At 42.4% G+C, this 13336-nt stretch overlaps 1 long non-coding RNA gene across 1 annotated transcript; it reads left to right on the top strand.

Annotated features, from left to right (window-relative positions):
- The first annotated feature begins 6707 nt into the window (after positions 1-6707).
- Positions 6708-12252, top strand: LOC146187961 (uncharacterized). Its single transcript, XR_014707165.1, has 4 exons — positions 6708-7087; positions 9026-9198; positions 9673-9753; positions 11663-12252. It is a non-coding gene; the product is annotated as an uncharacterized LOC146187961 (long non-coding RNA).
- Positions 12253-13336: the final 1084 nt, after the last annotated feature.

Raw genomic sequence — 13336 nt, 5'->3', positions numbered from 1 at the left:
TGCAAGAGCTTTTCACTCAGTCCACGGCGGCGCATCGGCTTCCAAACCCACATGTCAAAGTATGCAAAGGATTAAGACAAGGCTGTCCTCTATCACCGGTGCTGTTCATGCTTTATATGATAAACCTGGAACGGAGGATACAAGACAGTAACCTAGGTTTTAACCTGTCATACAGATTAGGTGGAAAGGCGGTAGAGCAGCGCCTCCCCGGTTTGATGTATGCAGACGATATTGTGCTGCTAGCTGAGAGTCTGGAAGAATTGCAAACTCTAGTTAAGTATTGCGGAGACGAAGGGGACGCTCTTGGCTTCAGTTTCAGCGCAGTTAAGTCGGGTCTGATGATTTTCAACGGCTCAACTGATCAGGGTCTTAAAATTCAAGGCCTGGAAATACCTAGAGTAGCAGAATATAAATATTGGGGGGTATGGGTAAACGAAGGATTGGCATACATTGCAAAGCATGAGCAATCACTTAAGGCCAAAGGGCGAAAGAATGCCGGGATAATGAAGCATAAGGCATTGTGGGGATACGATTGGTATGAGGTATTGAGGGGTATTTGGAAAGGAATTATGGTGCCCGGACTTACCTTCGGCAATGCGGTTTTGTGCCTAAAATCAGAGGTACAGTCGACATTAGAAACAAATCAGAGATCCGTTGGACGATTAGCACTAGGTGCCCACGGCAAAACTACAAACGAGGCGGTACAGGGAGATATGGGCTGGGCATCTTTCGAAGTACGGGAAGCTCAGAGTAAAATATTATATGAGGAACGCCTGAGGAAATTGGACAGTAACAGATGGGCAGCTAAGGTATTTAAATACCTGTACCTAAAAAGCGTTGACTCACAATGGAGGAAAAGAACTAGGAAACTAACTAGTAAGTATGCTAGTAACAAGGACGGAGAAATAAAGAGCATTAAGCAACAGGTGAAAAACACAGAAGGTAAAAATTGGATAAATTCGATGAAAAAAAAAAAAAACAGAGTGTGGAATTATACCGAAAGTGGAAAATGCAGATCAGGAAGGAAGATTTCTTTGATAACTCAAGAGGCGATGCCCTACTTTTTGAAGCTAGATCAGGGTGCCTTAGAACATGCAGCTACAAAAAGAAGTTTAACAGTGGAGAAGACGCATGTGCTGTATGTGGAAACTCCAGTGAAACAATTGACCATATTATACTCGAATGCAATGGTATCCATCCGGAAGTTGATGCAGGCGCAATCACTGTTCCTGAAGCTCTGGGGTTTAGAGATAACAGTGGCCGGGTGAATAAACCGGTGGTGGAAACTAGCAAAAAACGGCTGGAAGATTGGTGGCTTAAAAGCAGAGAAGTGACATAATGTTAGTAATGTAGGAGCAAAATTTAATAAATAGAATGATGGTTTAGTTAACCATTCTAAATCAATAATTAAGATATAAGGAGAAAAATGAGCATGATAGCTACTGCTACCACCCCGTTTCAAAGGGGACGCTCCTATATTCCATCCATCCATCCATCCACACTTCGTCTCCCGATCTGTACTCTGCGTCGCGTTGTCACAAGTTGTATCTCAGGGCGTCCGTGTGTTGCTGGTCTTTGACGCGCAGCCGGGCGAATCTGGCTTCCTCTGCACGCTGCAGGTAGGCGGCGACGTCGGGGTTGCGTTCTGTCACGTGCTGCAGCATCGCGCCGAGTGTCGTCGTAGGCTCAGTGCCGTACACAGACATGAACGGGGTCGCTTTGGTCGTCTCCTGGACTGCCGTGTTATATGCGAAGATCACGTACGGCAAGATGGCATCCCAGGTCTTGTGTTCAGCGTCGACGTACATGGCGATCATGACCGCGATCGTTTTGTTCAATCAAGTGCCGCAAGATGGCGTCCTAGGTCTTGTGTTCACAGTTGACAGTAGACAGCCGTGTGGTGCGGACGCGTGTTCCATCGCTCCTCCGATTGCACGTGGCTACCGGAAACGGACGGACTGGCGACAGCAGGAGCTTCCGAAGCGTCAAAAACATGAGTGCTTTCTTTTATTAACTTTATTTCGTTTTGAGCTAGTTAGGTTAGGTGTAGCCTAAAGAATAGATTTTAGCTCTTTGTCCGAGCGGCCTGGTTTTTCGTGCCGGCAGCTAGGTTTTCTCGGTGATCTTTTTTTAACTATTGTGTTTAGATAAATAATTGTGTTTAGATAAATAATAAGATAAATAATAAATAAATAAAACAGTGCTGGGATCAGCACTGGCATGGAAGGCATAAGCAAAGTAGGTCAGGCGGATTCGAACCGACAGAGTTATTTAGAAGCAGCTAAGACGCCGGAAAAAAAGGAAGAAGTAAGGAAGAATGAAAATCCCAGAGATAAGGACACAGATAACCGAAAGCAGGAGCCAACAGTTGGGAGAGGGAGAGAGAAGGCCCAGGTGCTTATCGCCGGAGATTCTAACATGAGCAGGTGCAAGCGAGATATCTTAGAACGTGTAAAGGGTGATAGGAGAGTGTTAGTTGGCGCCTTCCCAGGGAGAACAATGAAGGCAGTGCTGCAAGAGAGTAAAAATAGACTGCTGAAAACTTGCGCAGAGCGCAGTATGGTGATAGTAGCCGCGGGACTAAACGATGTCCTAAATTTTGACGCTGCAGGAGTGGTGGAAAGTTTAGCTAAGGGAGTTGACGAGATCAGGGAGGTAGCACAGGAAGCGACTTGTATGTACAGTACCGGAGGTGCTAGGATTGAACGGAAAGCTGGAAAAGGACGTGGTGACAGTTAATCAGGACATAAGAAAGTTAAGATTGGAGAAGCGTTTCGAAGTGGTTGAGGTAAACAGGGAGGTAAATAAAGCAGGTTTTGCTAGGGCTTTTCAGCGAGATGGCATTCATTTTAACAGAGGGTGGGAGCAGAGATCGGCTGGCGCCTGGCAGGCAAGGCTGCAGCTTTTTTAGGATGTCAGCGAGCACTCCGTGCACAGAGGTAGTTAGAAGTGAAGCGGAAGGAAGTGTAATAACGGAGGCTGAGCCCCAAAAAAATGGCAAGGAGGTCGAGAAAGAAAAGTACAAAAAAGAAATTTAACAGTAGGATCAGCTCCATAAACTGCAAGGAGGTAGAAAAAGAGTGAAATGGATAGATATAGAACAGCAGTTGAAGGATGACAAAATATGTGTGTAAGCTCTTTGCGAGACTCATCTCAGGGATCTAGAAGATCCGCCGCTTATAGAAGGCTACGTCTAGGAAGGGTGCAACAGAACGAAAACGGAAAAAAAGGGTGGAGGGGTAGGTAGGTTGATACACCAGGAAACAAATTGGCAAAGAATTAAATCATCTTGTAAAGAACATATCAGGGTTTCAGGAACAATTGCCGGCATAAGGACATGGCTAGGGGTAGTTTATTTAGGAACAGGACATCAATGCAGGCAAGAAGACAAGGATCTTGTTGAATATCTCAGTGACGATATAAGCCAGTTTGGAAACGGGGCCAATATTATTCTGCTGGGAGACATGAACGGCCACATTGACGATCTGGATGGATACACGAATTGTAACGGGAAGCTAATGCTAGATTTCTGTGAGCGACACGATCTAGTTATAGTAAATAGAGAAACAAAATGTGAAGGCCAGATCACATGGGAATTCCGCAACAGGCAGACGACCATTGACTACTGTCTAATGTCGCAGGAAATTTATAGCAAGGTCACAAAAATGGAAATAGACGAAGAAGGGGAGTGTAGTCTGGAAAGTGATCATAAACGTATTAGTCTGCAGATGGGGCCCTTGATAAAAAGAGAAATGGAACTTAGACAAAACGTAAACGCAAAATTAAACGACGATAGCGCAGATAGCAGCAGACATAGAGGAAGCAATCGAGAAAAGCCCCATGGAAGACTGGGATTATGAACAGGTAGAACTACCCATAAGGTGGAAAATTAAGGAGGTTAAAGTAGCAAACCGCTGGAATGGAAAGAGGAAGCCACGGAGCTGGTGGAATAAGGAAATCAGGGAAGCTATCGAACAACGACGGGCTGCTTCAAGGGAACACCAAATGGCAAAGAAATCACACGTATCTCAGGAGGAAATCGACCAAAAATGGGAATCATATCGACAAAAGAAACTTGAGGTGCAGGCACTCGTCTAAAGTAAAATAAGGCAGTCCACCGATCGCTGGATGGCTGACATACACGATGCCTCTAGACGCGGAGCAAGAAAATTCTGGAACCATATAAGCTGGCTAGGGAAGAAGAATCAAAGAAAGCAGGATCGTATTCAAGATAACGAGGGAAATTGTTTAAAGGGATACAACGCAGTGAACTATATTACATCAGTTATAGCCGAGTCATTTAAGAGCGACGATAGGGTAATCTCCGCAAATCAGGAAGCAACACAAGGTAGCAGAATACAAAGCAGCTTAGAACTGACCAATCTAAACTGGAAAAAGGCAGAAAAAAATATTCTTAAAAACACATCTACACGAATAGATGGAATTCCGATCAAGCTGATTAATAAACTTGGTCCAAAAAGTAAGGAAACGTTGTTAAAAGCTCCGGAAACAGTCATAACGAATAAGCAAATTCCGGACAGCTGGCGGCAGAGTAAAATGAATTTCATTTATAAAGGGAAAGGAGAAATGATGCACATAAAACCCTACAGGCCGATTACCATAACCTCTGTTTTGTACAGGTTGGCCATGCAGGCGGTGAAATTAAAGGTGCAAGCATGGGTAGAAAGTAACAAGATACTCGGAGAACTTCAGAACGGCTTTACAAATGGTAGGCGCTTAGATGATAGCCTTTTCGTGCTTACCCAATGCATCGAAATATCTAGAGTGGAAAATAGACCTTTGTATTTGGCCTTCCTGGACATAAACGGGGCGTACGACAACGTAAGCAGGGAACTCCCGTGGAACATATTAAAAGAAGAAGGTATCGGTTATGAGATAATAGAATTCCTACAGGAAATATACGGAAATATATGGGGCTGAAACATGGAGGCTAACCAAGAGAGTTCTACTTAAGTTGAGAACAACCCAGAGGGCTATGGAACGAAAAATGGTAGGAGTAACATTAAGAGATAGAAAACGTGCAGAGTGGGTCAGAGAAATAACTCAAGTTACTGACATTCTAGTAGAAATTAAGAAGAAGAAATGGACATGGGCAGGACATGTAGTGCGAAGAGAGGATAACCGATGGTCGCTGAGGGTAACAAACTGGATTCCAAGGGAAGGAAAGCGTAGCAGGGGGTGGCAGAAAGTTAGGTGGGCGGATGAGATCAAGAAGTTCGCAGGTGTCAAGTGGATGCAGCTAGCACGGAACCGGGTTAAGTGGAGAAATATGGGAGAGGCCTTCGCCCTGCAGTGGGTATAATCAGGCTGATGATGATGATAATGATGATGATGATGATGATGATGATGAACAAAGTAGAAATTACGTGGGAAGGGATAAGAAGTACGGAGGATGTCAAAGTATGCAAAGGATTAAGACGAGGCTGTCCGCTATCACCGGTGCTGTTCATGCTTTATATGATACACCTGGAACGGAGGATACAAGACAGTAACCCAGGTTTTAACCTGTTATATAGATTAGGTGGAAAGGCAGTAGAGCAGCGCCTCCCCGGTTTGATGTATGCAGACGATATTGTGCTGCTAGCTAAGAGTCTGGAATGAATTGCAAACTCTAGTTAAGTATAGCGGAGACGAAGGGGACGCTCTAGGTTTCAGTTTTAGCGCAGTTAAGTCGAGTCTGATGATTTTCAACGGCTCAACTGATCAGGGTATTAAAATACAAGGCCATAAAATACCTAGAGCAGCAGAATATAAATATCTGGGGGTATGGGTAAACGAAGGATTGGCATACATTGGAAAGCATGAGCAATCACTTAAGGCCAAAGGGCGAAGGAAAGCCGGAATAATGAAGCATAAGGCAATATGGGAATACAATTGGTATGAGGTTTTGAGGGGTATTTGGAAAGGAATTATGGTGCCCGCACTTACATTCGGAAATGCGGTTTTGTGCCTAAAATCAGAGGTACAGTCCAGATTAGAATGAATCAGAGATTTGTTAGACGATTAGCACTAGGTGCCCACGGCAAAACTTCAAATGAGGCGGTACAGGGAGATATGGGCTGGGCATCTTTCGAAGTACGGGAAGCTCAGAGTAAAATATTATATGAGGAACGCCTGAGGAAATTGGACAGTAACAGATGGGCAGCTAAGGTATTTAAATACCTGTACCTAAAAAGCGTTGACTCACAATGGAGGAAAAGAACTAGGAAACTAACTAGTAAGTATGCTAGTAACAAGGACGGAGAAATAAAGAGCATTAAGCAACAGGTGAAAAACACACACTGTAAAAACAAAAACACCTTTTTGGGCATTTGTCTGATTCAAAACAGCCTTACACCCTGAGTCTAGGGTGTTCGTGCCATTGGAAATCACCTCTTGCATGCCAAAGGGGTGCTTTGGTTGGAGAATATGTCTTAGGGTGTTACGGGCAAGCAATATCACCTAACATGCTGGGGGTATATGGCTGCGTAACTTCGTAGCCTTTTATACACAAGCGGCGCTGCTAATATAACCCAACACCTAAATAAAGCACCAAAAGTAACGCTAAAATTAAAATTACACATGAGTGCTTTCTAAAAATGAAACAGAAACTGAAACAAAATTTCACCGCCAGGAGGCCGCCGGTAGCTACGAACGCTCTTTTCAAATTTCACAATATGGCCGTTAGCATTGTGGGGTGCGTTTCGACCACGTTTCGGCGAATGCTGAATGTGCTTCTTCGATTGTGTACCCTCGTGAAATGTGTTGCATCTCCCATGCATATGTGTTACAGAAGTGTGTACGCTTGTGAAGTGCCTTCTACATGTGGTGTTTAACGCAAACGGGCATTTATCGTGTCGGCAAGTGTCCGGGCTTCTTTTTGCGTTGCTCAGTCCGAAGGACTGCTGCACCGCTTTATGTTTGAGATGTTCGAAAGAAGAAGGCATGGACGATTTTTTTTTCTGCGTGACTAAGAGGTATATGCGCCGACTACATTGCACTCACGCTGAAATCGCACTGGTTGGTTCGGTGCCGGTGATACGAAGGCGGACAGCGTACTTTGCGGCTGACGCAATCGTCTGTAAAGGTAAGCCTATTCTCACGCATATTGCGCTTTGTGGGAACAGAGTCCTACCGGATTGCTGTATTCTGTGTCTTTTTGTGCCGGAATGCTCCAGAATGTGCTGAAATGAAAACGTGAGACACGCGCTTGTTTTCACCTGGCTGCCAAAATGACATCGCACATGTGGTAGATGTCGCGGCGAGTTACGCAGATTTCGCGCAAGAACATCAGTCTCAACTTTCTTGAACAGAAATAATGTATGTGCTACGTTTCCTTGCATTTTGTACGCGCAGGAGTTTCACGAAACGATTTCCGTTTCTTGACAGTTTGATACTTGCTCTCAGTTCGCAACGACTCGGTTTTGTTCTACCGTTTCCGTTCGTGCGGCAAGGTCATGTTGGCGTACTACCTTATTTTCTCCTAGCAGAAATAATGTATGTGCTACGTTTCCTTGCATTTTGTACGCGCAGGAGTTTCACGAAACGATTTTCGTTTCTTGACAGTTTGATACCTGCGCTCAGTTCGCAACGACTCGGTTTTGTTCTACCGTTTCCGTTCGTGCAGCAAGGTCATGTTGGCGTACTACCTTATTTTCTCCTAGCACTCTCGACTCCCCCCTCCTCCCTTATCTCTTAGACTTCGCGCTCGCTCTCCTGAAACCTTTCATGCTTCGTCGTCTTCTTTTTTTTTATTTACTCGGAGCATAGGCGCGCACCGTCCTGCTGCTCGGGGAGCGTCCTCCCGCAGCCCTTCTGTTTAAACTTTTTGTTCGAGGAGGCTATGTTCGTTCTCGGCGGCCGTTCAGCGCGGCACGCCTCTGCGCTCGTGCTCTCGGCATCGAAGTGCGCTGGTCGGCCGGCCTGGTTGCATAATAGTTTATTCCAAACTGCGTAAACTATAGGCCGCTATCATCAGCCTATGTTAACTTCCCCGCGTCTGGATTTGCCTTTTTTAATCACAATAGGAGCATTTTTCATTTTACGGGGACCATCTTTTGCGGTTGCATGGAGTGTGAATTTGCATTTTTATTATGCTGCTTTTGTTATGGCGTTTACTTTCGCTCTCGAAGAATCATTTAGGTACATATTTTATTTTCAGCAAGACTTCAATTAAGGCACTTGTACACGTGCTAAGTCAGCTGATGTGGTTCAAACCATCCAGTTTTCATTATTTTTGTTGTCACATTTCAACATAACTGTTTGACCGCATTGCTTGATTTTTGTAGTGTCTTTAGACTAGAATAAATGGATATTCGATACTGATGCCTCAGCATTCAAGTAGAGGTCGACAGCTCGGATTCTGTGGCCAAATATTGTACCGGATGTTGCTATTACAGAGTTTCATTCTGATCAGATGTTTACTTTTTTTTTTGTTTTTTGCTTAAATGTACATATGAAGCGGTTATCATAGCATTAGTCACATATGTTTACCTTCTTTGCTCATCACAGTGCGCATATTGCAGGCAAATTTGTAACTTACTGTTATTAAAAAAAAATTGTAATGTATATGTTGAAAGCAGTTTATTGATTTAAAGGGCCCAGAAAACAATTTGACTTTCATATGCTAACGATGCATGTCTGTATATTGTCTCTAAGAATTGAAGCCTACTTTTTAAAGCTGAGCGGGGACCCTTAAGATATATTACATATTTTATTGCCATTCAGCCGTGTGCCAAGTTGAGGGAAGGAGGATCATAATTTTTGCTTTGTTATTTTTTATATTAGACTTTCCTTAATATTGCTTGCAGTTTGGCGATGAGTGGCAAAATACTGATGGCTTTTGCAGTTTTCTAACCTTAGTAAATAATTGTATTTGCTGTTTGCTAATGCCAGTTTTTTTTTTTTCAGATATGTACAAAGGCATCAATTGCCTTAGCTTTTGTACAATGATTTTTAATATTCAGTTACTTGAAACATTGAGTAAAATGAATTTTTTATGGCTACCATTCACACAAACTTGCAGTTCGTACATGACGTCAACATGCTGATCAAGAAGGACGGCAAAGAGGCAGTTGAAATTGGCCTTAACAAGACACTTGTCTTGGTTTTGAAGGACACCATTCGTGCAAGAAAAAAGGACATTGCCCCCGGTGCTCGAAGTATGTTCTGAGGGAATGCGTGAAAGGAGAAAGAAGCGTAAGTATTAAGCTGTTTCCTTCTGTTTGCTGTATGTGCTATCTAATTGACAGTTTTTCGCTAAATGCCTACATTTTTGCCATTTTGCATTGCCTTATAGATATACTAAAAACATGGTTGAGCATCAGAAAGAATAATAAAACCATAACTAGCCTGTGCATTTCTTCATATGTAACAATTTTCGCATTAGCTATATTTAAATTACCTATTGTTCTTCTCCATTGTAATGGTGGAGCCTTTTCGAATCTGTTCAACTAGCAGCAGAGAATTAGGTGATACCTGATTCAAATCTTCACAAGCTTTGCTAATTTTTGCTGTCAGATGTTTGGCTTTCAGTTTGCGTGCCTCTACATGTTTTCAATTTTGTTTATTTGCCTTCCTAAATTAGACAATAAATTATCGCCTCAAAACTCGGCTGTCTCTTTTTACCTACAAGGAGGTACACCATTGTTGTGTTGCTTATTTCTATTGTAGATGTACAGACAGTATGCATTCTGCAACTCTTGGCAAACATTGGGAACCAGCCGGGAGCTCTGGATGTTGTTTGTATCATTTGTAAGTTTTCTCTTTGTCATTTGAATATTCAGGAAGCCTACTTGAAACCGACATTATTAGCGAATTTTCTTTGTTTCTAAAATGGTTTACAGTCTAACTTGTAATATATATTAGTGATTCATAATTCAAATATAAATACTACACAAGTTTTTATCACAACTATGAATTCTTTGCTGTGAAAGGATCATTTGCACTGCAAGTACAATCAAAAGCACTTTTAAGAGACTCCTGCCATCACATACTTACCACGTCGTATTGCATACAAGAGTCACCTGATGAAGCACTGGTAATGTCAAGATTGGTGCAGTGTGCCATTTGACTAAGCACTCTGCTGCAGTGGACCAGCAGTGCTTTATCAGATGGCTCTTGCAGGTAGCTTGGTGGGGTTTAGCATTTGCTGGAAAGGGGTCTCTCAACCTGCTGATGCATGCTAGTACCTAACATGTTCCTAATGTCTGCAATATATAATCTGAGACTGCTTCAAAAGAAATATTTGCCACATTGTCTTATCCTACAGGCTTCTGAAGGTGGGTAATGCAGTTTAATAGTTGTTTTTAAAAGATGCTGTAATTTGCTAGCCAAGTTTGAAATGATGTAATCATTTTAATTCTTCTGAGATTAGGTTTACCACATTGGTTGGGAGAAAATACTGCTGTGTTTCAAGGTTCATGCTGTAGAAATATAATGCCTTCAACTACAGATGCTAACATTTCATGCATTAATCATGTGGCACTGTCATAGACATTCTCATTTATAGTAAACATTCTCAATAAATCCAAATTGTTATTTTTGCATTTCAAGTTAGTCAACATATTTTTAGTATTCGAACCTTTAGTATTTCAAAGTGCTCAGACTGCCTGCCGCTATAACGATTACAACTTCTTGAACACTTGAGCTTCCTGCCGCCTCTTGAGGCTCACCACTGATGTTCTGGATGTCTATGCATACAATGTGCTATGCGTGGAAAATGTTTTAACATGCCATGGTTCAGTGTTGACATTTTTTAGAGCTTCTGCTGTTTGGTTGTTTGGTAATGCTCTGCTGTTGAACATGTAATTGTCGCTCAACTCAAAACTTCAGTGTACACTTTCAATGAATAATGTGTGATGAAGTTTCAGAACTGCCACATAGAGCAGCGAGAACACTTTTTCCTTGTTACTAAACCTTAAATGTAAACACTTCAGGAAGCATTGCGATGACCTAGGGCTTGGCTGGTTCATACTTAGCACAAGAAGACGTGCAAAAGTTCAGAAATGCATTATGTGTTATGTATTACATGCACTTTTTTTTTTTTTTGTAGTGCCCCATCACTAAGTATGCTCTTTCCACGTTTTCTTTTTTTGTTTGGTTTTGGTTCTGTAGTATCTACTTGGCCAGTGCAGGGTATGCTGTAGGCCTTGTGTGAAGCCTTCATTGAGCCAGCTGTTAATATTTTAGTAGTAAACACCGTGCTCCAGTGCTGTTTATTGTTTATTTACATTTTTAACTATCATAATAAGCATTCCAGTTCATGTGAAATGAAAAGTTCGTGGGGCAGCATAGAAGTTCTCTAACCCAGGTGCTTTTGATGAGTGTAGCCATTTTTGTTTGATAAAATAGCTTGCATAATCTAAAATTACCATGCAACAGCATGCTGCATGAATAAAAATGGGTTGACCTTATGTGCTCTCATTTATGACTTGATCAGACTGCTGGCTTTGTGCCTCCTGAACCAACCGTAACAGTAAACTCTGCATTGTTAATTGTGCGGTTTCCGATAGGGCCCTTTTCCAGCACACTGCTGTACACTAAAGGGGCATTGGCGTATTCTAAATATAGAGTATAAAATATGTTGAATTTCCTTTTTGCCAGGTGCAGTGCATATTTATACAACTGCTCTGTTATGCACTTCTTTCACAATTTTATCAAGGAACAGGAAGGAAAGCCTGACACGCCGTGCGTCGGATATACTGGGAGCAGCATCAAAGAAGCTGAAGAGTATTTCCCCTTCATTCAGCAGCTGAAGCTTCTTCGAGTCATCGACTCTACTTAGGGTATTGTTCCAATAATGGGTCGATTTTGGCTGTTCAATCTGACATATGACAAGGGGTCCGACAATTTGTGCTGCTTTATAGAGCACCTCTTTTTGGGCGTCTGCGTGTCGAAGCCAAGATGCGCTGCACGACGCTTTATTTCATCGCTTAAGGCCGAATTTTATGCAAGCGCACGCATTGACACTGACAAAGCATAGTATTAATATTGTGTACTGCGATTATTGCTGCATACGACTAAAAGTTTTGTTGTTGTTTTTTACGAAATGTCATCATGCTGTTGTGTTCATTGTTCGGTTCTGTTTTTGAAAAAAATGTATACTTTGTTGTCTGCATTTGTTGGAACTGTTTTGCTTCTTTTTTTTTAGGTATTTACGTCTGCTAGGCTCTCGGTGGAGAGTGGCAGTATTGTTAAATAAATGAGGTTCCATAGCGCGCATCAATGAAGAAACAGAACACAAGTGCCCCCCTGCCCCCCCCCCCCCCCCTCTACCAGCACCCGAGCACCCACTAGCCCGAACCCTGACCCTTCTATGCCAAATAAAAGACTTCCAGTTGTGACATTTTTTTTGTAGCATGCTCTGTGAATTTGAAAAAACAATCATACTGGCATGGGCCATTCGAGATGTCAAAATAATGGCATGCAGCATCTCTTTACATGCTCATTTGGCATTACAGGTGGTTAAAAGGAATGCCATTAAGCTTGATTGCAAATGTGCACATGTGCATGTAGTGGCAAAAGTAATTCCTAATTAGGGAATGCAATATATGGACGTTATCCGCACTGATTTTTATCAAGGGGTGTAAGGGTGCAATGCCACTGCTTCCACCCTGCAATAGGGTGTAAAGGTGATGAAAACACCCCAGTGCATTGGCCCCATAGAAGGGTGTTATGACCAACCGAAGCACCATCTTTGAGGGTGTACTGGCACTGGAGGGTGTAAGCCACTTTTTTTCAAGGGTGCATGGGTGTTAGTTATAGACATGCGAAAACACCTAATAAGGTGTTTTTGTTTTTACAGTGCAGAAGGTAAAAATTGGATAAATTCGATGGAAAAGAAACAGTGTGGAATTATACCGAAAGTAGAAAATGCAGATCAGGAAGGAAGATTTATTTGATAACTCAAGAGGCAGTGCCCTACTTTTTGAAGCTAGATCAGGGTTCCTTAGGACACGCAGCTACAAAAAGAAATTTAACAATGGAGATGACGCATGTGTTGTATGTGGAAACTCCAGTGAAACAATTGACCATATTATACTCGAATGCAATGGTATCCATCCGGAAGTTGATGCAGGCGCAATCAGTGTTCCTGAAGCTCTGGGGTTTAGAGATACCAGTGGCTGGGTGAATAAACCGGCGGTGGAAACTAGCAAAAAACGACTGGAAGATTGGTGGCTTAAAAGCAGAGCAGTGACATAATGTTATTAATATAGAAACAAAAATTTATTAAATAGAATGATGGTTTAGTTAACCAATCTAAATCAATAATTGAGATATAGGGAGAAAAATGAGAATAATAGCTACTGCTACCACCCCGTTTCAAAGGGGACGC

Source organism: Amblyomma maculatum, chromosome 5 (genome assembly GCF_055883805.1).
Source record: "Amblyomma maculatum isolate TAMU_Amacu chromosome 5, ASM5588380v1, whole genome shotgun sequence".
Taxonomy (NCBI): domain Eukaryota; kingdom Metazoa; phylum Arthropoda; class Arachnida; order Ixodida; family Ixodidae; genus Amblyomma; species Amblyomma maculatum.
The sequence above is the reverse complement of the archived record's forward strand: the minus strand, read 5'-3'. Positions and strand labels throughout refer to the sequence as shown.